A 27,343-nucleotide genomic window follows, 5' to 3' on the forward strand; every position below is an offset into this window, starting at 1 on the left:
TTAAGCACAGCAATCATTAAACTAGGGATTTAAATGTTGGGAAATGCAAAGAGTACTTAAAGAGAACTTGGGGTAATAAAAGAAATAAATCAAGAAACATGAAAGCAGAAATTAACAATTTAAAGAAAAAGTGTAGAATTAACAAGTTAAAATTCAGCTGGCTTGTTTCCTAAAAAAAAAAAAGAATAAAACTCAAAAAAGGAATAGAAATGAATAAAATACAAAAAAAAAAAAAAAACCCTCCCTCTAACGTCAAGGAAAGAAAGAGAAAAGAACAACTTAAGAACATCAGGAATAAGAAGGGAAATATAAGCACTGGTACAAAGAAGATTAACATTTACAAGAGAAAGCTAGTCTAAATTCTTGGTACTCATATTGTGGTCTACAGACCAGCAGCCATGGTTTCACTGGGAGTTTGTTAGAAATACAGACTCACTGGGTGTGATGGTGTACACCTGTAGTCCCAGCTACTCAGGAGGCTGAGGTGAGAGCATCACTTGAACCCAGTAGTTTGAGGCTGCAGTGAGCTATGATTGCACCACTGCGCTCCAGCCTGGCCTGGGCAACAGAGAGAGACCCTGTCTCAAAAATAAAGATAAAAATAAATACAGATTCTCAGGCCCTACCCCAGAGGTACTGAATCAGAATATGCATTTTAGCAAGATCCCCAGGTGATTCACGTGTACTTTAATTTCTCTAAATCAGTGACTGTCCACAACAATCACTTTCAGAGTTATAAGAAAATGCTCTCAAATATTTTTATTTCACTGTCCTGGACAGCAAGACTTTTGAAGCCTACCAGGATGATAGTAATGTAAAGCCAGAATTGAGAATCACTGCTCTAAATTATCCTGTGTGAATAAATTTTAAAATCTCAATGTAATAAATGACTTTTCAAAAAAATGCAAATTTTCTGGGGAGAGGGATAATTAAGTTAAACTGTGAGATACATCATTTGAAAAAAACCACCGGTAACAGGACAACTTAAAAATGTGTCAAATCGCCTCCTAAAAGACAATGGAGTCCCCTGGCTTCAGTGCATTCTTTTTGGAAGGAACATACCTTCATCCTGGGACTCATAAAATTTTTAAAGAGAAAGTTTTTATTGTGAGTAATTTATATTTTAAAATTACTAATCACTTAAGGAAATAAAGCAATGTAAGCAAAAGCCAGAGGCAGCAGAACCAGGACTGTAAAATATATAGCCACTAGAATCAACAGCTACAGCGTAATAAGAAAGCTTCCAAGTAAATCTAAAGTGCATTCAGAATAGAGAAGCACTACTTTAAACAGGGGTTTGAAAATTTTTTCCATAAAGGGCCAGAAAGTAAGTATCATAGACATTGCAAATCATGAGCTTTCTGTTGGAAGTACTAAACATTGTAGTACAAAAGCAGCCATAAGTCTTAGGTAAACTAATGAGCATGGCTTTCAATAAACTTTTTATATTTGTAATTTTTACATTATGAAATATTATTCTTTTGGGGTTTTTTTCCCAACCATCAAAATATAAAATGATTCCCAGCTAACAGACCATAAAAAAACAGGTTATGGGCCTGATTTGGCCCACAGGTTCATAGTTTGCTGACCCCTATTCTAGACAATTCTGACTAAAGTTCTCTCCACCTTCACTAAAATGTTTCTCTCATAGACAGGGAAGAGGTTTTTATCATCTTTAAAAAACTGTCACTTTTCAGTCACTATGATCTTTTTCTATGTAAACAGGTTTATTATGGTACAACGTACATGCCATAGATTTAACCTATTTTAAGTGTACAATTCTATGATTTCTAAAAAATTTATAGAGTTCTGCAATCATTACCACAATCAGATTTAGAATACTTTCACTATCCTCAAAACTTCCCTTTTGATCATTTGCATTCAGTCTCTTCCCACCCTGGCCCCAGGTCTCCACTACTCTACCTCTTTTCTCTGTAGATTTGCCTTATCTGGACTTTCATATGTATATGATATAATGCATCATCTTTTGCCCATGGCTTCTTTCATTTTTTTAGTTTATCCATGTTGTAGCATGCATGAGTCATTTATTCCCTTTTATTGCCACATAGTATTCTATCGTATGGATATACCTCATTTTGCTTATCCATTTACTCAATGGATTGTTTTCACTCCCTAGCTATAATTGAATAATGCTGCTGTGAAGAAGTTCCTTTCCATTCCATTTGTTGAGAATTTTTATCATGAAGTCGTGTAGGATTTTATGACATGCTTTTTTCCGTGTCTATTAAAATGATGATGTGGTTTTTACCCTTTTTTCACGAATATGGTATATTGCATTAATTAGTTTTTAAATGTTACAAATCCCACTTAATCATGGTGTATAATTTGTATGTGTTTCTGTATTTGTTTTGTAATATTTTTAGAGATTTTGTGTCTATATTCCTGACAGTCTCTAATTTTCTTTAATTGTGACATCTTTGTTTAGCTTTATATCAGGCTAATATTGCCTCATAGAATGAAGTAGGAAGTGTTTTTTCCTAAACTGTTTCCTCAGTAAGGAAACAGAGGGATTGTGAAGGATTGGTAGTAATGAATGAATTTCCCCCCTCTTAATTTATCTTGGAATGCCTTTGTTTTGCCCTCATTTTTGAAAGATAGTTTTGCTGGAGAGTCCATTATTGGTTGATAGGAAAGCGGGAATAGATAGGGACTTTGCAGTTGCCACTGAGTATGTGTGCAGCCTCCCACATGTGTACAGCCTCCCAGACCACTAGGGATATATAGGAGCTTATTAGTGTTCACACAGCTGTCTCATTGCCTAGATCTCCGTGTTACATTTCTGGCTTGTCTGCATGTTAGTCGTCCCAAATAGGATCACAGCTTCATTGTCTTCCCCCATTCTTTTGCCTCTGGAATTGCTGCTGTTTCTGACAATGCCCTGGGGCATGAGGTTTTGCCGTGCTCTGTTCCAAATCAATCTGGGTTCCTTCTGTAGCAAAAACTGCAGGTTTTCATGGCTTGTCTCACTCTGCTAGAACTACTAGCCAGCAGGTACTGGGGAAGTGTTAGAGGTGATAAGGTAATAGGAGCAGTCCCAAGCTAAAATCCCACAGACTTCCACTGAGGTTCAGTAGTTTTATTTAAATAAATGCTTCTCAACTTGTTACGTGCCTTTGGTCTGTTGTTTCCAGGGTCCTGAAATAGTTGCTTTTGACAGTTTTTTTCTAGTTTTAAAAATCATTGCTTTTTGGAGAAAATTTGCCAAGTATTTTGCTCTGCCATTTCAGATATCCTGCATTACAGTGTTTTTAATTTCTTGATTAATGCTTTCATTGTTGGGTAACCTATGGAAAACCAACTCTCAGCTGCTATCAACAAAATCTGTTGCAGGTTTATCAGCTTAAGAAAACCTACTGCATTTTAGTTTATAATATTTAAAAGCAACACTAAAACAGCAATTGGATTGTATAGAAGAATGAAAGTTTTAAGTATTAATTCAGTATAACTAAATGTTGTATAATATACATTGAATAACTGAGAGCAGAGTTCAATAGATTCATATCTGAAATAGGTTTTCTTCTGAATGGCAGTGCTCCCATCTAGCACCATGTTTTCAGTGGTTCCTTATCAACTTAGTGCTCCCCTTGTGAGCAGACTGAATTGAGCACTTGTAATATCAGGCACAAAACAGGTAGGAAAATGACTTTGTTATGTATAGCAGACACAGAAGGAACTGGCATCAACTTCCTGAGCCTTCATGCATCTCCCATTCCCAGTCTTAAGGAAGGCCTTTCTCATGGTCCTGGCCTATCCCTGGGAATGAGTAGGATCAGCAGTAGATGTGACAGTGACTTGTTGCTCCAGTCCCCATCGCTGACTTAGGGAACATCATAAGAGCCAGCGGGTTTGGGTCTTAGAAATACGTGAGCAGTGAAACCCACTAGTCCCACCTCTTGCATTCAGTTCCGTCTGTTTATTGTGTCACTGTTTTCCCCCCATTCTTTCCTGCACCTCCCCAGAGGCCACTCTATCCAAAGTGGGAATCAATTCTCACCGAGCGTTTATTCCTGAGACTTTCTTGTAAAAAGTATGAGTCCGATTAATAACAAAATTATTTAATTTTACTTAGGGAGGCAACGTTTAATAATAGCATGCAGTCAACTTTTTGCTAATGATTGAGTGTTTTTCTCCTTTTTTCCCTAATCATAGGGAAAAACATAGTTTATTAGCAAGTAGACCTGCTCTCTTGTTTTCATTCACCAAACAGAATTCTAAAGAATTCATGTAACTTTGCAAAGGAACAATATTAAGACAGCACTATTTCTATAGTTAAACTAGCATGACTAGCTTATAAATCAAAGCAATGCTATTGGCAGCACATATATGTGTTGTGTATTTCTTTCGGCAAAGTTACAACTTTCAAGAATTAACATTTTGGATCACCATGTGGTAGTTTAGCCATAACAGGTTACTAAGGAGGGAATCAAGACAGAGGCAGATGTTTCCTTAAATGTGAGCTTACATAAGCCACTTTAGTCGGTTCTGGTTTTAAACAATTGCATTTCTTAGGGAGCAAGTTGTACACTGGATCTTCCTTCTGAAAATCAATGCCTCCCCCTCATGAGTGGTATGCTGTGCAGACAGGAACCTCATGGTGAGAAAAAGTGTAACTTTGATTGTTGCTGCTCTTTTAATGTCATGCTAAATGGAATGGCACTTCGCAATCTCTCAACCACAGCAGTTTCCTCTTCTCATTCAAATCTAAGATACAAGCATTTCCCTAACTACGGTTTGAATCCAAAATGTTTATTTGGCAGACTGGTGCAAGTTGAATTCTGGAAGGAAATCTAGTTTTAAAAATGTCTTAGAACATTATGATCAGGGTTAAAGTCAAGGACCATATTTCCCATACATGTTGTTTTCCAGGCAGTTTTCCTTGAATTTTTTGCAGAAGAAGCCAGGATGGTGCTTATAGGTGGAAGGGAAATGGTAGCAGCAGACCCAGAGAGCAAAGAGACCCACGTGCATTTCCCTGATTATTACTTTATTCATTTATACTTCCTTCTTCCTTCAGAAAGGATTTGAGGTGGCTTACTGATGTAACCACAGATCTGCTAGAAGAGATAAGGCCAAAGGAAAGAGGAGATCAACCGTGTTACTCTAAACTTAATCACTCACAGTCCCCACCATTTGTGAATCCCATTTTCCTCTCATGTTCTGGGAGTCCAACCAGGAAAGGAATGTGTTGAGTCTGGATTGTTGAGGCCCAAGAGTAAGGCACTGGGTTTGATGGACAATACCAGCCACACTGCCCTTCCTTCCTGACCCCGCTCTCTGGAAGACCCCAGATTTGGATTTTGGAATAACCCATTTCTAGTTGAGATCTCTAATGTCAGAAGACCATAAAACTTCATCTTTTAGTCCTATTTCATTATGTCTACTCTTGAAATTAGCTGCCTCAACATGATACATTTTCCTATTTTGCTTTGAGATATCTGCTTCTCATTCTAGCATCAGCCACATGTCTTACATTAGGACCTTTAAGTCAACAAGTAGGAGATTAAAGGGAATTAAAGGCAAGCATTTCAGGTAGGCCCAGGGAATTTTAGGTGGCAGGTTAGCTGGATGGTGCAGCAGGGTTAAAATTATCCTTCTATAATTCTGTTTCATGAACAGAAGATGAATGGGCTTTCTTAAAATATTTTACAAGGCCCGTTAAGAGCAGCATGGTACAGCATGGTAATTGACCCTCTTGTCTAATTAATTCATCTGAGTTCAAACTGGAGATTAGCCATTTTTTAGCTGTATGATCTTGAACAAGTGGCTTAACTTCTCAGAGCCTGTTTGCCCATCTGTAGGATGGTTATAACAATACCACCTATCTCCAGATTGTTATGAAGGTCAAGTAAAATTATGTGCATAAAAATTCAGGCATCACCTGACACATGGTAATCCCTCAGTAAATGTCAGTGGTTATTGTGTCTAAACCCCTCAACCTGTTGTCATTGTAACTCTGCAACTTCATTGTTTAAGGAACTGAGTGATTATTAGGAGGAATTAAATTCCCTGTTAATCTGCCGGGAAATAAGCTGCAGATAGATAAGGACCCCAAAGCACTAATGGCTACGTGTTCTCTGGGCTACAGTGTTTTTACTTGTTCAATGAACAGATGGGAATTGAGGATCTGTAAAGTTCATTCTTTGTGAAAATTCTCTCTGAGTGAAAAGATGCTTCTTTGCTTGTCTAGAGATACACATTTCCTTTGAGAAGGGCCTCAATTGCATTGCAAAATGAAGAGATTATAGGGCTATAGTGCAGTTACTTCTACAGAATACATTAGCCCATAGTGTCCTTCCACCTAGAGCTTTCCAATCCTTGGATGAGGGAGCAAAGGCATCCCTAGATCTTAGAGAATCAGGGCCTCATGTTTTAGAGCCCTAAGTTGCTGAGTGTGGCTGTGACTTAGAATCACTGTGTAGGAAGGTGAAAGAAAATCTGCCAGCCCATTCTTGGCCAAGAGGCTAGATTTGGAAGCCAAGATTTACTTGACTTGCAAACAGTTTCTGTGTTAGAGTGGTAGAATTATGGATGATTGATTTTTTCAATGCAGTTTTATATTTTCAAGTTATACACATAACACAAAGCAATAGTAAATTAAAAAAATTATATACAAATAATTGAATAAGCTCATGTATGAGAAGTGCTTCATATCATCTAGATGTTATAGAAATGTAAACAAAAAAGGCATACACTTTGGATTACAAAAGGGCTGGATTTGAATCAGGTATCAGCACTTTCCGAGTGACTCAATGTCAGGGCATATGTTCTCATTTTCTGTAAAATGGGGAATGCTTACCTGATTCAGCAGCTGTGCAGATTAAATGAGATGATGTGAGTGAACAGCCTCACAAGGCCAGTTTCTGTTTCTTCTCCCTATCAGGGGAGTATTTGATGGTGTGAGAAATGAGCTGTGAACAATTCATCAGGACTGATATTTAAAGTGAGGATAATTCACTTTGTTGTCAATTAAGCCTATCCCTTTTTTTCTCATCCATCCATCATGTTATTTATTTATACATATATGCATGCATGCATTCACTTATTACTTTGTCCCTGTTATATTGCATGTCCTATAGTGTACAAGATGTTATTGATGCAGAGGTGAATGAAATACATGACTTTGTTTGGAACTTGTGAATTCATATGCAAATACAGGGATGCACCCCCTGCTCCTTAAGCACTATCTTCTGTGTTGGCATTTAAACATAAAAACATGATCACAGTAAAAACATAAAGATTAGTCCTTGAATTAAAGATATTAGAAGTTTGATATTCTACATGTCCAAAGTTGACAATATTTAGGTATATGTGAACATGTGTATATTTATATTTCTAATAATCATATATCTGTATTAAAAGTAAAAGCAATATTTTTTCATGTGATTCCTCTCATTTTTGCAGCTTATTTTACTAATATAGTGACACTGATATTATATATTAGAAATCTACATTTGCAAAGATCAGCTAAGTTTATGTTTAAGATTGAGAGTAATCTCGAAGGATTGTGTCTAGGCAATTACATTTTTATTCTTAATTTTAAAACTCAGTATTAAAATAGTTCACTGTCTTCTATTTTCTGTATACTATTTGGGGCAGTATGTGGTGCTGAGTGACTTAGTATTTTAGATTTTTTCTTTAGTTGTACATTTAAATTCCTTTCTTCTTTTAGTGCCTGACATTTCACCCAAGAATATCACCTGATACATTTAAAATGGGAAAATATTCATTTTCATCGTCTTTAGCTTCCTTTTCTTTGATTAATTTTTAGCTCTTAATTACTATTATGAGCAACATGGATTCTATTTTGTTTCACTTCAGAAAAAACTTTGCTTTCTACTATTTCCGAAGTATCATAAGCAGTATGAAGAATTTTAAGTCGTATGCCTGATACTATAGCAGGTAAAGAATTGCTGGCGTGAGTTTCAAACCAAGAGACAATAAGACATTGTACAGTGGACCATTGATAAAGAGGTGGCAGCATGGGGCTCCTCACAATTGTGTTAGTTATTAGAGCCTGAACGCGAGAAGAAATCACTTCTATGCTCTCTACGAGCCTTTTTTTATTCGTTATTAGGTTACTATAGATAAATTCTTAACACCTATCCACGGTCTTGATTCTTCTCTTTCAAAACTGGGTGCAAGCCGATTTTTGTTGATGACATAGCCTTGTTTGATGTTAAACTCCTTGCAGAATCAGTCTGAGGTCTGGCTGCAGTGTTGTTTATAAAATTCTTACTTCAGGATCAGGCTGCAATTAAAAACATCATTTAGAAGAGCTTTTTGGCCCTTCACAAAATTGTCATGAACCTTTGAAGAAGCACTTGGAATTATATACTGCTTTGGAGAATACTGCAGTAGAATTTCATGATTGTTTTTATCTGCCATGTCAATTTTTGAAGATGCTTTTTTTCTTATAATCTTCATTTAATATGTGTATTCATCTGATCATTATAACCGCTCAGAGAATCATTGGAGGTATAAATATCTTGGGTCATTTTGATACAGACATTTTCTAGTTGTGAAAGGAAAAGGGACAGGCATTGAGTAATAGTTTGATAAAGTATCGTGCAAGTATAGAGCAGTAATAATTCTTTATAATTTTTTCTCCATGTCTTTCCATGAATTTTCTAAGTGTACATGGTACATGTTAAATTGATTAATATTATGACCCAATTGGATTTTACCTTCTTTATGTACCTATCCGTAGATACCCAAAGCCTCCAAGTATACTGATTTGGATGATTGTATATATGTTCCTTAAGACCCTTTTCTGGTAGCAGTATAACTCTGAATTGCATTAAAGGAAAAAGTAAACCATTTTGTAGAACTAAGTGTGATTTTTCTCAATTTAAACTCTACATTCTTCCTATTTGGAGCTACTTAATGATTTGCTGTGTCATTTCCACTCCTGAGTCAGTACAGCTTTATTTTTTACTTAATTATTGCAATTAAGAATATATTTAGAATCTCAACTCTTTGATTTTCCTAGTAGATATTTTTACTGGTCAGTGTCAGACAGACAGAGAACCTGTGGGAGATATGTATTAGGATATTTATTGCAAGGAATTGGCTTATGTAATTTTGGGGACTGACTAGGCTTGGCCATAATCCAAGGAAGGGTAGGTTGGAACCTTCAGGCATGAACTTCCACTGACTTAATCAGGCTTGTTCAGATTATCCAGGACAAGTCTTCTTACTTAAAAATCAACTGATTTTTGGTTTTAGTCATACCCACAAAATAGCTTCACAGCCACACCTAGATTAATGAATACCTGGCCAAGTTCACATATAAAATTGACAATCACAAAATTTAAATGCAAACATTTCAAATTTAGCAAAATAGTACAGATTTATGCATAATTGTATATGTTTGATATCAATTGAAACTAGTTGTTCCTTTTGTGGTTGCAATGAAATGCACATTGTGAAAGTGAATGTTCAAGGCCCTCGAATGTTGGGCGAGGGAAAGGGCATGAGCAAGATGATGTAGGCAGCTGCCCCTGAGATTCTGTCCCCATAGCTAAGGCAGACAGGTGGCTATTCTAAGATCTCGAGGTAAGTACACCCCAGCCTGTTTGGTCTTCTCTCTTGCTTCTCAGACCTAGGCTTTCTGAAAGTCTCTGTCCAATAAGTGGAGAGGGATTTCCTTGGCTGTTTAGAGTGTTTCTGTTGCCAAATAATGATCAGAATCAGCCAGGCTTAAGCCCAGAAGCTTTGGAAGCCAAGGGAAGGCACCCTGAGTTTTACCAAGAATACTGAAGATATTAAAAAAGAGGTTCTCCAATAGTAATACACATCTGAAAACTCTGAATGACCACTATATATTCTTGCTTCTGCTCCAACTTCAAGAATAAAAGCTTCTTAAAAGCACAGATTATATACACTCAGAGCATGTCATAGTGAATAGCATAGATGTCAGTTAGTGTCCCAGCAAGAAAGAGTACACCCAAATTAGCATGTCATAGTGAATAGCATAGATGTCAGTTAGTGTCCCAGAAAGAAGCGGGTGAGGAGGGTTTAACCAAAAGTTTTGTTTAAAAAGATGTGGGCCAGCTCCTGAGAACCCCCAAATGACAGTGTAGTACTCTATAGCCATTATCATCCTCAGTCTTGGGGGGTAGGAAGGGAGAGATTACTGAAAGCATAAAGAGGAAGTCTAGGACTGAGAGCTACCCTCATATGTGCTATGACCTTTGCTGAAGCAATGTAATTAGTACTCTGGAGAGGGAACCAAAGAAGAAGAAATACAGTACTCTGATTCTGAAAATCCACCTCACTCTCTCCCTGTAATCACTTGCCAGGGTTTCCAAATGGCTGAACCCACAAAATAGCAGGGGGCCAATGGTCCACCAATGTGATCTCTCAAAATCAGCCATCTGAGGCCACAGTAGAGAGTGGGTCCAGAGGGGCATACAAAAGATAGGAGGCCCTCCACTCACATTATACAGCAGCTCCAAGCATGTGAACCTGAATAAGCTATGTCATTTCTCTGAGTCTCAGGTTTCTCACCTTAAAATAATGTAATCATAGTTATCTGGCTGGGTTATTTAGGGGCAGATAGTACATGTAAATGTAAATTACTCTTTGTTTAAACTTTTATTTTAGGTTTGGCATTTATGTGAAGGTTTGTCACAGGGAATTGTTGTAGAGATTGTTTCGACATGCAGGTATTAAGCCCAGTACCCGATAGTTATCTTTCTGCTCTCCTCCCTCCTCTGATCCTCCCCGCTCAAGTAGACCCCAGTGTCTGTTGTTTCTTTGTGTTCAAAAGTTCTTATCACTTAGCTCCCATTCATTAGTGAGAACATGTGGCATTTAGTTTTCTGTTCTTGCATTAGTTTGCCTCCATCTCCATCCATGCAAAAGACAGGATCTTATTCACGTTTATGGCTACATAGTATTTCATGATATATATGTACCACATTTTCTTTATCCAGTCTGTTACTGATGGGCATTTAGGTGAATTAAAGTCTTTGCTATTGTGAATAATGCTACAGTAAACATTTGCATGTGTGTCTTTATGGTAGAATGATTTATATTCCTCCGGGTATATACCCAGTAATGAGATTGGTGGGTTGAATGGTAGTTCTGCTTTTAGCTCTTTGAGATACTAACATACTGCTTTCCACAATGGTTGAACTAATTTACACTCCCACTAACAGTGTAGAACTCCCATTTCTCTGCAACCTTGCCAGCATCTGTTAATTTTTGACTTTATAATAATAGCAATTCTGATTGGTGTGAGATGGTATTTCATTGTGGTTTTGATTTGCATTTCTCTAATGATCAGTGATAGTGAGCTTTTTATCATATGCTTGTTGTCCACATGTATGTCTTCTTTTGAAAAGTGTCTGCTCATATCTTCTGCCCACTTTTTAATGGGTTTATTTGTTTTTCTCTTGTAAATATATTTAAGTTCCTTGTAGATACTGGCCATTAAACCTTTGTCAGATGCATAGTTTGCAAATTTTCTCCCATTCTGTAGGTTGTGTTTACTCTGTTGACAGTTTCTTTTTCTGTGCAGAAGCTCTTAAGTTTAATTAGATCACACATGATTTTTGCTTTTGTTGCAATTTTTTTTGGTGTCTTTGCCATGAAACCTTTGCCCCATTCCTATGTCCAGGATGGTATTGCCTAGGTTGTCTTCCAGGTTTTTATGCTTTTGGGTCTCACATTTAACTATTTAATTCTTTATTACTATTATTATTATTATTTGAGATACAGTGGCATGATCTCCGCTTACTTCAACCTCCACCTCCCGGTCTCAAGTAATTTTCATGCTTCAACCTCCCAAGTAGCTGGGACTACAGGCATGTGTCACCATACCAGACTAATTTTTTTTGTAAAGATGGGGTTTTACTGTGTTGGCCAGGCTGGTCTCAAACTCTTGGCCTCAAGTGATCCACCAGCCTCAGCCTCCCAAAGTACTGGGAATACAGGTGTGAGCCACCATGCCTGGCCACATTTAAGCCTTTAATCCATCTTGAGTTGATGTTTGCATATGGTGTAAGAAAGGGGTCCACCTTCAATCTTCTGCATGTGGCTAGCCAGTTATTTCAGCACCATTTATTGAATAGAGAGTCTTTTATCCATAGCTTGATTTTGTCAGCTTTCTTGAAGATTGGATGATTGTAGGTATACAGCCTTATTTCTGGGCTCTCTATTCTGTTTCTTTGTTCTGTGTACCTGTTTTTTGTTCCAGTACCATGCTGTTTTGGTTACTGAAGCCTTGTAGTATAGTTTGAAGTTGAGTAACATGATACCTCCAGCTTTGTTCATTTTGCTTAGGATTGCCCTGGCTATTCAAGCACTTTTTTTGGTTCTGTATGAATTTTTAAGTAGTTGTTTTCTAGTTCTGTGAAGAACATCATTGATAGTTTGATGGGAATAGTATTGAATTTGTAAAATGCTTTGGGCAGTATAACCATATTAATGATATTGATTCTTCCCTATCCATGAACATGGGATGTTTTTCCATTAGTTTGCATCTTCTCTGATTTATTTGAGCAGTGTTTTGTAATGCTCATTGCAGAGATCTTTCACCTCCCTGGTTAGCTGTGTTCCTACGTATTTTATTCTTTGTGTGGCAGTTGTAAATGGGCTTGCCTTTCTGATTTGGCTCTTGGTTCTATTGCTGATGTATAGGAATGCTAGTGATTTTTGAACATTTATTTGATATCCTGCAACTTTACTGAAGTTGTTTATCAGCTGGAGGAGTTTTGGGGCCGAGACTACGATGTTTTCTAGATATAAGATCATGTTGTCTGCAAACAGATAGTTTGACCTCCTCTTTTCCTATTTGGTTGCCCTTTATTTCTTAACTCCTTCCTGATCGCTCTGGCTAGGACTTCCAGTACTGTGCTGAATAGGAGTGGTGATAGAGGGCATCCTTGTCATGTGCTAATTTTCAAGGGAAATGCTTCCGCCTTTTTCCCAGTCAATATAATGTTGTCTGTGGGTTGTCATAGATGGCTCTTATTATTTTGAGGTATATTCCTTCAATAAGTAGTTTATTGAGAATTTTTAACATGAAGGGGTATTGAATTTTATTGAAAGGCTTTATGTGTCTATTGAGATAAGCACGTGGTTCTGTCTTTAGTTATGTTTATGTGATGAATCACATTTATTGATTTGCATATGTTGAACCAACCTTGCACCTTGTGGATGAAGCCTACATGATCATGGTGGATTAGCTTTTTGTTGTGCTGCTGGATTCCATTTGCAAGTATTTTGTTGAGGATGTTTGAATCAATGTTTATCAAAGACATTGGCCTGAAGTTTTTCTTTTCTGTTGTGTCTCTGTCAGGTTTTTGGTATCAAGATGATGCTGGCCTAATAGAATGAGTTGGGGAAGAGTCCCTCTTTAATTTTTTGGAATGGTTTCTGTAGGAATTATACCAGCTCTTCTTTGTACATCTGGTAGAATTTGGCTGTGAATCCATCAGATCCCAGGCTTTTTTTTGGTTGGTAGGCTATTTATTACTGATCCAATTTTAGAGCTGCTTGTTAGTCTGTTCAGGGAATCAGTTTCTTCCTGGCTCAATCTTTGGAGAATGTATGTGTCCAATAATTCATCTATCTCTTTTAGGTTACCTAGTTTGTGTGCATTCATTACACTTAACAATAAATAGAGCTTTGCAAAGTGGCAATTGTTGTAGCCAATGAGGTTTATCTGAGGCACAATTATTGCTAATTGAAAATTTTTCCCAGTACCCCTCTGTGACGACTTGCAATATAGTAGGCATTGGCAGTTTTTGACAGTCTCCACAGAGACTCTCTCTCTCTATATATAAAATAGATAGCATTCAATATAATAGCTGCTACTGTTAAAATTGTCACCACTGTTGTTACCTCAACTAATTCATAAGATAGATATGAAGTTCATTTGACAGCAGGAAAGAGGTAAGAGATTCAAGAAACATTTTGAACTGTGTTAGAATAACTGTAGCATCTTACATAGGTATATGTGTTAACTTAAACTCTGATCCTAAGACAAAACCCCTATATATGCTCTGATCCTAAGACAAAACCCCTATATAAACTCTGATCCTAAGACAAAACCCCTCAATGCTCCTACTGATCATACATTTCTACTCTGCCCCCACTTATTTGCCAGAGATAAAAATAAAATTAGTAAACTATCCCAGTTTGATTTTCCGTCCTACCTACCTCATGGTGGAGAATTTCTTGTCAGATAAAATGGCCAAAAGATTTGAGATCGGGGGGAGAAATTGAGACTAATGCACATTGTCTGACTTCATAACTACTACAATGCAATTTCATAAAAACTGTATTAGGCAGATAATAACATTGTGATGTAGTAATTGTGTCTACATCTGTAATTTCTTTTCTCTATGGTATTTAGGATTACAAAGGAGGATTTATAGATATATAGGGGAAAAAGTAATTTTTTGCTTAACCCTCATATGTTCTTAGTTGAAACAGACCCTTGTAACAACAGCAACAACAACAAAAAAGCAGATTAACAAGAGAAAAACAGAAGTTTGCTAATGTGTATATTTTCTACATACATGGGAGATGTCTAGAGAAGGAGTAATTATCAAAGAAGTAACTCTGAATTCTACTTTATATAACGTCTTCAACAAAGAACACTAAATTTTTAGAGAAGTGACAAAACAAAAGAAATGGACTTTGAGTCTCCAGAGCCAGCAACTTGTGGGAAGGTAAACAAAGGCTAGTTAGTAAAGCTTGTTATTGTAGATTCCTCTGGTGCCATCTCCAGGCCCATAAGCATCTAAAGTTGTTTTCAGTGGTTAGCTTTTGTTCTTCCTGGTAAAAAGGGGAGATGGGATATGTTATTTCTTTGTAAATTTATGTCCTGATTTTAGGCAAATGGAGGGCAGAGAGCTCTCATGTATCTGCTTCTTTCTTTTTTTTTTTTTTAATTTTAGAATTATAAATTTATTATTTTTTAACTTCATCTATTTTTTTTTTAATTTTTTATTGGATTTTAGGTTTTGGGGTACATGAGCAGAGCATGCAAGACAGTTGCGTAGGAACACACATGGCAGTGTGCTTTTCTTTCTTTCTTGACTTCAGCTCAACAATCCTGTCAAAAAGGTGTATTTGGGGGTGGCATATTATGGACTCTCACAGTTAAAATAGTATAGATAATAGTGTGTATATTAATAGTCTAGATTGCTGTGCTTTACTTATAAGTACAATTTAGATCGTAAGTCAAATAGAAAGCCAGATGGAAACATTTAAAAAACTTATCTTGGAGAAGGTTCAAAAGGTATCTGTTGTCCTTGCACAAAAGAAATCTGTACCTTCAAGGTCCTGGGAACACCAGCAGTGGCATACTGATTTAGCATAAGGCTGACCATGTGCCAACTGGGAACAGGACTTCTTAGAGATCATCAAGAAATTACCTCATACTTCAGCCTTGGTCACATAATTAAATTTGAATCTAATACTCTAATCTTTAGATGTTTTTGAATGAAATTCTTATTTATTCTCTATGACAAGTACTCTGTTCTGTCTTTGTGGATGAGACTCCTAGCTGTGAATAAAACCAGGTCTGAGGTTTTGCTACAGTTTATCTTATTATACCTATGAATGATTCATGTGCCATCTGTTGATCACAAATCCAGTTAAGAAATTCTAATAAATGTATGATATCTACTTCCTAGAGTAAAGCAGAATTGGCATTTACAACCTTCCTGAGCAATAAAATGCCAGTAAAAATATAATTGACACTTATGGGTCTTTGCTATTCCTAAGCATTAATCACCTTAAAACACAGTATCAGGTGTCTGTATTTCCATGACTATTAGCTACAAAATGTTGGCAACATGTTAAATTCAATTACTTTTTATAATATCTTTTATTCACACCAGCAAGATTTAATGACTCACAAAGACAATTTGGAATAAATACAGATATTCACCCTGGATTTTTCTCTTTCAATGGGAATAATTATTAACAACACTAGTTTCTTCTCTGAGGTAGTAATTTTTGGTAGTTTAGTTCTTATTCAGAATGCACTGAAAATGTGATTGTGATTAGTACCTCTGTCTTTCCCAGCATGCAATTATTTGCATATTAATTTAACTTTGTTTTGGGGTGAAAATAGCACCATATCAGCAGAGGGATATGATTTGAAAGTATCTGTGACGTGAAATAATTTTAACATGGAACTAAACTTTGCTATGATTCTAAATTTACTTTTAAAAATAATAAATATTGCTTTTATGACTCCAGATTATGCTGTACAAACTAAGGACATAAGTTTACCCTAAGAAGTATAAAACCTCAATGCTATATCTGTTATTTTGACATTTTTTATTTGAATATTTACTCTCAGTATTTGTTGACATGGAGACATGTTCGGATTATGCTTCTGCAGATGAAAATGGTAACACATGGGAAGGTTATACAGCTGGACTGGGAAATAGAAACAGATGTTGCACTCACTTGCCATTTGTTTCTTTTTCCCCTTTCAGTTTTCTCTTCTAAAATGAGAGAATGAGTCCTTTTCATATTGGCAGTGAAGCTAGAGTACATTGATGGGGATCTTCTTTGAAATGAAAAATAGTCCATTCCCTGCAAATGTTGATTTTATCTCTTGGTGCAACTGATGAGTAATGTGACTCTTTATCATACTGTCTTTGTGTTTTGGAAGTAGAAATAATAAAATGCAATGTACATTATGTGTGTTCTTATTGATTTTTAAAAGATCTGGAGGGAATATTCATAAATATTAAAAATAATTCTGTGTTTTTGTTTCCTCTTTTGCACTTTATATTCTAAATTTCCTGTAATCATAAAAATCGTTTTTCCAAAAAAGGTGATATAAATAAGTAAAACTGCTCACTTTCCTCCTCACGTTATCAACTAAGGAATACCTTCAAAGAAAACTCTATAGAAGTGAGAGAAGAGGTGTGCATTAAGGGGGAATCCATGCTGAAGACTAGGAGGGAATGAGAGGGGCAAGTCTTCAGTCCAGGCTCAGTCTGAGTCAGCACACTCAGAGCAGATTTCTTGGGAGAAAATGGGGAGGATTCACCTCAATCAGCTTCCAGAAACTGACAGGAAAGTCAGACCCCCCCCGCCCCCCGCCGCAGTTGACAATGGGATTGTTATCGCCTTTGGAAAAGGATGCTCTTGTTGACATGACCAGTCTATTCTCTGATGCTTGTTTAGTGCCCACAGAGCCAGAGCAAGACTCACTCTGACTGCTTTTGGCATCCACCTCCACAGGACAGAGGTACTGTCTCTAGTGAAAGTGTTGGGCATGGTAACTTTGGGTTAAACACAATTGGGTGGAAGCTAGTCTGTGAAATGGAGATCTGCATAAAACTTGAGAGGGTAGAACAAACAAGGAGCAAATAGAGTCTAATCCATAAACCTTGAGGCTATATAATTTCTAGGTCAACATTTATTCTTCTATGTACCTTCTGCCCTCCTCCTTTGCAATTTCCTCAGACGCAACCTTCCAGGCCCCTCATATAAAAATATTTCTCTCCTTTTCCCAGATGGTCAGTGCTGTTCATCACCTTGCAATATAAAGTTCAGCTTTATTCAAGAAATCATTCAATGTCTGTGGAGCCCCTATTATATTTGTATGACTTCATGATTAGGGTAAATGTTGTCACATATCCATACAAATAACCTCCATTTATTAACAAAAAGAAACTTTTCAACCTCATCTCAACAGGACCCTGACATATGAATTCACTGTGTAGTTAGATAAGATACCTAGGAATACAACTGACGAAAGACATGAAGAACTTCTTTAAGGAGAACTACAAACCACTGCTCAAGGAAATAAGAGAGGAAACACACAGATGGAAAAACATTCCATGCTCATGGTTAGGAAGAATCAATATCATGAAAATGGCCATGCTGCCCAAAGTAATTTATAGATTCAGCACTATCCCCATCAAGCTACCAATGACCTTCTTCACAGAACTGGAAAAAACCACCTTAAACTTTATATGGAATCAAAAATGAGCCCGCAGAGCCAAGACAATCCTAAGCAAAAAGAACAAAACTTCAGGCATCATGCTGCCTGCCTTCAAACGATACTACGAGGCTGCAGTAATCAAAACAGCATGGTCCTGGTACCAAAACAGAGATATAGACCAATGGAACAGAACAGAGGCCTCGGAAGTAATGCCACACATCTGCAACCATCTGATCTTTGACAACCCTGACAAAACCAAGCAATGGGGAAAGGATTTTCTGTTTAATAAATGGTTTTGGGAAAACTGGCTAGCCATGTGCAGAAAGCTAAAACTGGACCCCTTCTTTACACCTTACACTATAATTAACTTCAGAGGGATTAAAGATTTAAACATAAGACCTAACACCATAAAAACCCCAGAAGAAAACCTAGGCAAAACCATTCAGGACATAGGCTTAGGCAAGGACTTCATGACTAAAACATCAAAAGCATTGGCAACAAAAGCCAAAACAGACAAATGGGATCTAATTCAATGAAAGAGCTTCTGCACAGCAAAAGAAGCAATCATTAGAGTGAACTGGTAACCAACAGAATGGGAAAAAATTTTTGCAATCTATCCATCTGACAAAGGGCTAATATCCAGAATCTACAAAGAACTAAAATTTACAAGAAAAAAGCAAACAACCCCATCAAAAAGTGGGCAAAGGATATGAACAGACACTTTCAAAAGAAGACATTTATGAGGCCAAAAAACATGTGAAAAAATGCTCATCATCACTGGTCATTAGAGAAATGCAAATCAAAACCACATTGAGATACCATCTCATGCCAGTTAGAATGGCGATCATTAAAAAATCTGGAGACAACAGATGCTGGAGAGGATGTGGAGAAATAGAAATGCTTTTACACTATTGGTGGGAGTATAAATTAGTTCAACCATCGTGGAAGACAGTGTGGTGATTCCTCAAGGATCTAGAAATAGAAACACCATTTGACCCGGCAATCCCATTATTGGGTATATACCCAAAGGATTATAAATCGTTCTATTATAAAGACACATGCACATATATGTTCATTGTGGCACTGTTTACAATAGCAAAGACTTGGAACCAACCCCAATGCCCATTGATGATAGACTGGATAAAGAAAATGTGGCACAGATACACCATGGAATACTGTGTAGCCATAAAAAAGGATGAGTTCACATTCTTTGCAGGGACAAGAATGAAGCTGGAAACCATCATTCTCAGCAAAAAAACAAAAACCAAAAACTGCATGTTCTCACTCATAGGACAGTGTTGAACAGTGAGAATACATGGACACAGGGAGCGGAACATCACACACTGGGATCTGTCGGGGGGTGGGAGGACTCGGGGAGGGGTAGCAGAGAGTAGGGAGATTGGGGAGGGATAACATTAAGAGAAATACCTAATGTAGGTGATGGGGGGATGGGATGGATGCAGCAAACCACCAGGGCATATGTATACCTATGTAACAATCCTGTACAATCTGCATATGTACCCCAGAACTTAAAGTCTAAAAAAAAAAACAAAAAACTGCAAACTTTAGTCCATCTAGTATGGTTCTAGACCCAGATGTATTACCATGTTGCTACTATGAGGACTAGTCTTAACTGATGCCCTTGCACTGAGACTGGGGTGCATACAATGCATTCATAGAAATTAGCCATGGCTATCCTAGTCCTCAAGAGAAACTTAAGACAATCTGTATTCATTGCATTCATATATATCAGACTCATGTTACACTGGAGGTTTTATTTTGTCTGGATAAAGTTACTGAACAAGTAACACTAAGATTGCCAGCAGATGATGAGCACTGTGGACATGAGCCATCTACCCGGTGAAGTGTGGCTGGTAGTGTGGCTGGTATCTCCCATAGCAGTCTCTCTTGTCTGCCTGTCATTAGGTTATCTTGAGGCTGTGCAAAGTGAGTTATACAGCCGCTCCCTGATTAAATGCATCCTGTCTCTCTTACATTGTAAAAATAATTGTGGACTCTGTGTTCCTCCTAGGATTATAATTCCTCAATGCCATATGTTTGTGTTGACATAAATAGTCTTCCCAGAAATTTGGCACAAGCTTGACCATGTGCTGATTGGGAGTGAGACTTCTTAGAGATCATCAAGAAGTCAATTCATTCTTCAGCCTTGGTCACATAACTAAATTTGAGTTTTGTGCCTAATCTTTAGATGGGAACCTCCATGATCTTGTTAAAGACATTTGTTTGCAAGGAAAGTGCTTCACAGTTTATCTGTGTATTTTACTGGACTTTATATTTTTTTTAAAAAAACTGTCACCAGAATATATCACTTATGTCTCCAGTCTCCTTTATCTTCTAACTTGTAGCATTTTTTTTCACTTTCAACATGATATTTGATGCAAGATTTGCTTATTACCCCCACTTTTGAAAAATGGTATACAATAAGAGGAAATTGCATAGAAGGTGGAGAAGCCATCTGTAGAAATGCTGATGGCTTCATTGTACAATAGTGTTGACTCTCGAATGAAAATGAAAAACTCATAGCTGTGGAATGCCTGAGTCCTAAAGTTTTTCATTCAGCAGAGCTCTGTGAAGCACCAACCCAGATTTTTTTTTTTTGAGATGGAGTCTTGCTGTTGCTCAGGCTGGCTTTGTTTGAACTCCTGGACTCAAGCAATCATCCTCAGCCTCCTGAATAGCTGGGATATACAGACACATGCCACCATGCTTAGTTTTCAAACTATATTTTTAATGACTTTGTCCCCCTTAGGATATTCAGTGTTTGGTAATTAAAACTAAGCAGCTGACTTGGCAGATGTGGTCAAAGGAACCACCTTTTGTTATGCATTCATTGTGAGATGCAGGCAACATTTGCTTTCACGGCATTTAATAGGTAATTTTAAAATGGCAAGTAAATTGGCAGTTGATTATGTTTTCAAATAAACGCAACCATCACATAAATACTTTGTCACCTTTACACAGCATGAACATGATGCTTTTCTAATGAAAAATAAAGGCAGCATGGAAAAGACTTTTACAAGATCTGTTTAAATCATTCACTGGTTGGTGTTCAGGAAGCAAAGGTGAGCACAGGAGCTCACATGCCAACGGGGAGGCAGAAATTAGTCAAAGAATTACAGAAATCAGTGTAAAATTACAGCTGTAACACAGGGTATGAAGGAGAAAGATCATAATGCTGCCTAGGTTGGGTTCTCTAAAAGCGAAGCCTGAGAGAGGGGTTTGGGTAAATATGATTTATTGTAAGAATGCTCTCAGGGGAAGGGTGTGGTCTCAGATGAATGGAGCTTAAGCCTGGCTCCTTGGGAGCTCTGGAGCATGAATTGCACCACAGAGTTGTTCCACCTTAAGGCAAGTGGCTAGTCTTTCATAGCTGTTCCCCCATGGAAACCAGGCATTAACCAGAGTTAACCAGGGGTGGGCATGGCGCTTGGGCAGAGGAACTTCCATAAGGCCAAAGGCAGTTTCCAAAAGAAGGGGGACAGCAACAGAGAAAATGAGTGCATCAGGTTTAAGGTGCTCTGAGTGTAGCACCATCAGCATCCACCACAGATGCTAAGACAACATATAATACAATGTTCTTCTTGGTTCAAAATCCTCCAAAGGCCTCTTCTATCACTCAGAGTCAGACCCAAAAGCCTGAAAATGTCTGCAAAGACCAGAGGGATCTGGTGCTTCGTCTCACTCCATATCATACATGCCTCTGAATCAAAAGGCTCATTGTTCTATATGATACTCATTGTTGCTCTAGTTACCTTGTCCTGGCTGGATTTTCAGTTACCTTTTCTATTTAAACAATGCATATTTAAGACATGTTTCACATCTGATCAGTTTATGTTGAGGCACCCACTTTTATTTTCTTACATTTAAAAAAACATATATCTATAAGTGCCTAGAATAATCAAAAATCATAAAGACAGAAAGTAGGATGGTAGTTGCTAGGGGCTGGGAGGAAGCGGGAATTGGAGAGTTATTATTTAATGGGTATAGAGTTTAGTTTTATAAGATGAAGAGAAATTACAGAGATGGATGGTGGTGATGGATGTGTAACAATATAAATGTCCTTCATGTCACAGGACTATACATTATATATTTTACCACAATTAAAATAATATCTATAAGTGCCATGGAATTTTGCTTTAGGTTAAAGCTTGATATATGGCATCTGACTTTTCCGGCTCCAGAGAAAACTTTTGCCTTTACCAAACATAATCAGAACTAGTATCATTTGAAATTGGCCCAGAGTTGAAGATAAATGAAAAGAGATTCTTCGAGGCCAATTTAGTTTGTTAATTTTACAAAAAATAATTGGCAGGGACAGTGCACTTCCTTATCTGGATTGTATTCTTCCCTGTTACATCTGCCTTTCTTTCTGTATTTAGGTCTGTCTGTCTCTTAGATCTCTGCTATCTGGGCTATTTTTATGTTTTTTTTTTAAATACTAATACTTCTGTTATTTTATATCTATTAATTGTTTCCCTCCTTGCATTCTTCACCTTTTTGAGTTCTATTTTAGCTCTTGGTTTCCATTATATAGCAAATATGGGGAGGTCATCAAAATCTGGCTCTGTCAAAATAATAGCTGCCTTCTGCATTACCTGGTACTTTGGAAGATCATTACTCCCTTTCATGTTGTTGGGGTCCTGGTGCAGAATCTCTCAGCTGTGAGTCTTCCTTTGAGATGTTTTGAGTCATTTTCATTGTTAGCCTGGCTGCTGGATTGGAAACACTGCCAAGTTCCTGAAAAGACAATTTTATCTAACAAATTTCTTCCAATTGCAGCAACATATGTTATGTGTAAGACATACAGCTAAGAGCCAATTTAACATTGGAGGTTAGCACATATCAGCAGATGTTTATGGAGGGCCCACTGTATGCCAGTCTCTGGGGAGGCTTTAGGCACATGGGAGGAACTCAGGAAATAGGTTAAATGAAAGTGAACAGATTGGATTAAAGAACATATACACACAAAACCAAACGTAGTTTTAAAGAACTCAAAGTACTAAAAGAGGAAGTGGACCTGCAAACACATGACTACAATAAACTGTAATATGCCTCAACTTCCTCAACTGTAAATTAAAGACAAACCTATCTTATTAATATTTCCAAGATCATTCAAATACATGTAAAGTGCTTCACAAAATGGCAGACAGAGCAAAGTTAGAGTGCTACTTAGTATCAAGATACACCCAACAGGAAGACAGTAATGGGCTCTGTAGAGAGTAGTAGGTGGGTAAGTTTATCCAAGTCAACTTAATAGAGTTGGTGACAGAGTTGAACAGGGCTTTGTGGATGTAGCCATCCTTTCAGTCTGTGGCAGCAGAAGCCTCCATATGTCTTGGCAGCACCATAAACATGTACATAAGATGAGAAATTGGACTCCTATTTATAGGTTTGATCTTCTGACATTGCTTGAAATTTTCATTAATGGAAAATGTCAGTTTTTCAGTTTTCTTGCCAAAGGAAATTACCAAATGAACCACTTAAAAGCTACTGTTAAACATTATTTATAAATACTCAATGACCTTGATTTTGTTAAATAACAGTAATTGCTAATCATTATGTTTCAGAAGCCTGAGGCCTGCCAAGTCTTTTGGGAACTACACAAGATTTTTTATAACAAATCTAATAATTTCAATGTCATAAAATATCTAGTAGGAAAAGCTAACCAGTAAATATTTTTATTCCTTAAAAACAATTTCTAGTGGAAGAGGTGCCTTTTAAAAATCTCCCTATGGTTAGTGTGTTATTGTTATTGCTTAAACCACGGTCCTAATTACCATGCCTTTTTTCCCCTGAAAACAGAAGTTTGAAAACACTTTCTGATTTCTAAGGCAAGACTATATCGTAGTGCATTATCAAAAAACTTCTCAGAATTATTTACCCAGTAATGTCAAACTCATAGATAAGAGGATATGTCAACAGTATTTTCCATAAATTTCAGTTGTGTAGAATATTACTTACGACCTATCATAAAAAGGATTTATTGTGAAAGTAGGTGGGTATTAAGTGTTTAACCAAAGATTAGAAATATTTAAAATCTAAAGCAATCATAGAAACTTCTTCAGGAACCTTTTTGAAATTTACTTTTGATGAGGCTTAATCCATAACCAAATACTATGGCCAAATATAAACTTGAAATACAGGTTTCTGATATTTGAAAAGGTGGGCCTGGATTACATTTCAGCCTTTCTGTGGCCCAGTTCCTTTATCCCTGCCAGTGCCTGTGCAGTATATGGAACACTGAGTAAAACCATCAAGTCAGGAAAATGGGGAAAGCAAATCTAAAACAACACAAAAGGCAATATTTGTTTACTTGGTCAAGCATTCTCCTTTGCATATCATGTATACATTTGTATTATGTGCTATATAACATAATGTTTAACCCCAAAGTTTGAGTAATATGAGTTACTGGTTAGAAATACTCTCCATCACAAATTAGGTTTCGATTGTTATGCTGGACCATTTTGACCCTGATAATATTGGTTACTAAATCCTCTCCTGGCACACTACATCACCATGATGCTTGATCTATTCTATTTACTTATTTATTCAACAAATAGCCTGCCACTGGACCCCAGGGGAGGGCTGGAGGTGCAGCAGTGAGCCACATAGACAAAGCCTCTGCCCTTGTGAAATTGGCATTCCAGTGGAGGAGACAATTGTCAAGTGAACAAATGAATAGATATACAGAGTCACTATTATAGATTATAAGGACCGGGAAGGGAATAAATAGAGCTCTAAGAAAGATATTAGTAGGGACATATTGTTTATAAAATACTTGAGAACATTCACCTTCATGTTACTTGATTCCTCAAATATAAACACCCGCATGATAAATTTAATCTAGACTTGAGTGTCAGGAAATACTACCTCCTGTTATTAACTAGTGAGCTTCCTTTCTTCTTTGTGAAAATTAAAATTAAATAATTTACCATATTTTCCTTTTTTTGCTCTGGCTGACAGAAAGCTTGGAAAAAGTTTTGGTGCCAGTGAAAGCATTAAATTATCTCTTCTGGTTAGTATATTGGTGCAGCAGATGCCCGAAACACCAGCCTGGCCCCTGCTTCCCAACCTGAGATAAAATAGTGAGTGGTTGTGGGACAGGCCAGGCCAACTTAGACAGACTAGGAAAAAGACTCTTCAGTCCAGGGCAGAGAGGTTGTAAGGAAAGTTTTTAAAGCAGAAGTCTCTCAGTGTGATGTGCAATATTACTCACACCTCTTTTTCTGCACAAATTGATATTACTGTTACTTGCTAGTGTTAAATTGGAATTGGGCTCATATTTTTGGTGGATATCCGAGCATTAAGCCTGACATGAAACTAGTCATAGAGTCAGAACACGTGTCCCCGAAGGGCCAGCCTCATTCTGGTTACACTTACTTCCTGCTACTTTTATCTCTTTTCCTCATTTCTTCTTTTCCTAGTTCATTGATTTTGTTGTATTTTTACATTTATATATGAAAACATTGGCAATAACTACAAGCATTTCTCTCTCTCTCTCTCTCTCTCCCCCTCTCTGTCCCTCTCCCCCTCTCCTCTCTCCTCTCTCCCCTCTCTCCCTCTCTCCCCTCTCTCCCTCTCTCCTTCTCTTCCTCTCCCCGCCCCAACCCCTTCTCTCAACTTTCCTAAGAGCATAAGGTGTTAAAGGCAAACAGACCTGGGTTTGAAGTCTTGCTCTGACATTTACCAGCAGTACCTTGGAAGGGTATTCCACAGTGAATGCTGTGGTGCCATGCCCATTTTCCTCTTTTTTTTTTTTTTTTAGAGGGAAAAAGAGAAAAAGAAGGGAAAAAAAGAAAAAGGGGGAAAAAGGAATATTACTTCATTCCTAAAATGGGTTTCAATAATGGCCGATCAATATTTTGAGTGTTTAAAGTGGTTAATGCATATTTTATGTGTTTGAAATGGAGAACTCTATTGTGTTTATTTGTTCTGGCTCTGAGTTCAAGTCCTGGATATCGTTATCAATTTTTTGTCTCATTGAATCTAAATCTCATTATGTGTCTTATGTATCTGGGTGTTAAGATCTCTTATTGTTACATTAATCCTTTTACCCTTGCATCCTGTAGCTTTGAAATCTATTTTATTAAGTGTGAGAATTGCAACTCCTGCTTTTTATTTATTTATTTTTGCTTTCCATTTGGTTGGTGAGTTTTTTTCCATCCCCTTGTTTTGAGTCTTTTATATCTTTAGATATATCGTTAGATTTTGTGGATAATGTATATTTTGTGTGTTTAAAATGGAGAGCTCTATTGAGTTTATTTGTTCTGGATCTTAGTTCCAGTCCCGGACATCGTTATCAATTTTCTGTCTCGTTGAATCAAAATCTCATTATGGGTCTTATGTATCTGGGTGTTAAGATCTCTTATTATTACATTAATCCTTTTACCCTTGTATCCTTGTAGCTTTGAAATCTATTTTGTCAAATGTAAAAATTGCAACTCCTGCTTTTTATTTATTTATTTTTGCTCTCCATTTGGTTGGTACGTTTTTTTTTCCCAACCCTTTATTTTGAGTCTATGAATATCTTTGGATATACCGTTAGATTTTGTCTATATCTTTTGATTGGGAGATTTGGACGATTTAAATTTAAGGTTGCTGCCATTTGATATTAACTGGCTATTTTGTCCTTTTGTTGATAAAAATTCTTCTTTATGTTAATGCTCTTTACTTTTTGATGTATTTTTAGAAAGGGTCATACTGGTTGTTCCTTTCTGTGTATAATGCTTCTTTTAGAAGTTCTTGTAAAGCAGGCCTGGTGGTAATAAAATCTGTGAGTACTTGCTTGTTCCTAAAAGACTTTATTTTTCCTTCAAATGTAAAGCTTAAATTGGTAGGATATGAAATTCTGGGCTGAAAGTTCTGTTGATTAAGTATATTGAATATTGGTCCCCACTCTCTTCTAGCTTGTAGGGTTTCCGTTGAGAGATCTGCTGTAAGCCTAATAGGCTTACCTTTATGGGTAACTTGATCTTTCTCTCTGGCTGCCCTTAATATTTTCTCCTTCATTTTGATCTTGGTGAATCTAACGATTATGTGCCTTGGGGTTGGTCTTCTTGAGGAATATCTTTGTGGTGTTCTCTGTATTGCCTGGGGTTGAATAATGTCCTGCTTTGCTAAATTAGGAAAATTTTCCTGAATAATGTCCTGCTTTGCTAAATTAGGAAAATTTTCCTGAATAATGTCCTGGAGAGTATTTTCCAGCTTGAATTCATTCTCTCCGTCACATTCAGGTACACCAATCAAGCGTATATTAGGTCTTTTCACATAGTCCCATATTGCTTGGAGACTTTGCTCATTCCTTTTTATCCTTTTTTCTCTGTTCTTGTCTTGTCGTTTTGTTTCATTAAGTTGGTCTTCGACCTCTGATAC

General features: G+C 37.1%; 1 protein-coding gene and 1 non-coding gene across 12 annotated transcripts in view; both read left to right on the plus strand.

Moving 5' to 3' along the window:
* The window catches only part of MYRIP (myosin VIIA and Rab interacting protein), a 468,404-nt gene that overhangs the window by 159,424 nt on the left and 281,637 nt on the right, over positions 1–27,343 (plus strand). The window lies entirely within an intron of this gene.
* Positions 13,653–13,794, plus strand: LOC118149093 (U4 spliceosomal RNA). The gene has a single exon (XR_004736249.1). It is a non-coding gene; the product is annotated as a U4 spliceosomal RNA (small nuclear RNA).

This window comes from Callithrix jacchus, chromosome 17, assembly GCF_049354715.1.
Source record: "Callithrix jacchus isolate 240 chromosome 17, calJac240_pri, whole genome shotgun sequence".
Lineage (NCBI taxonomy): Eukaryota > Metazoa > Chordata > Mammalia > Primates > Cebidae > Callithrix > Callithrix jacchus.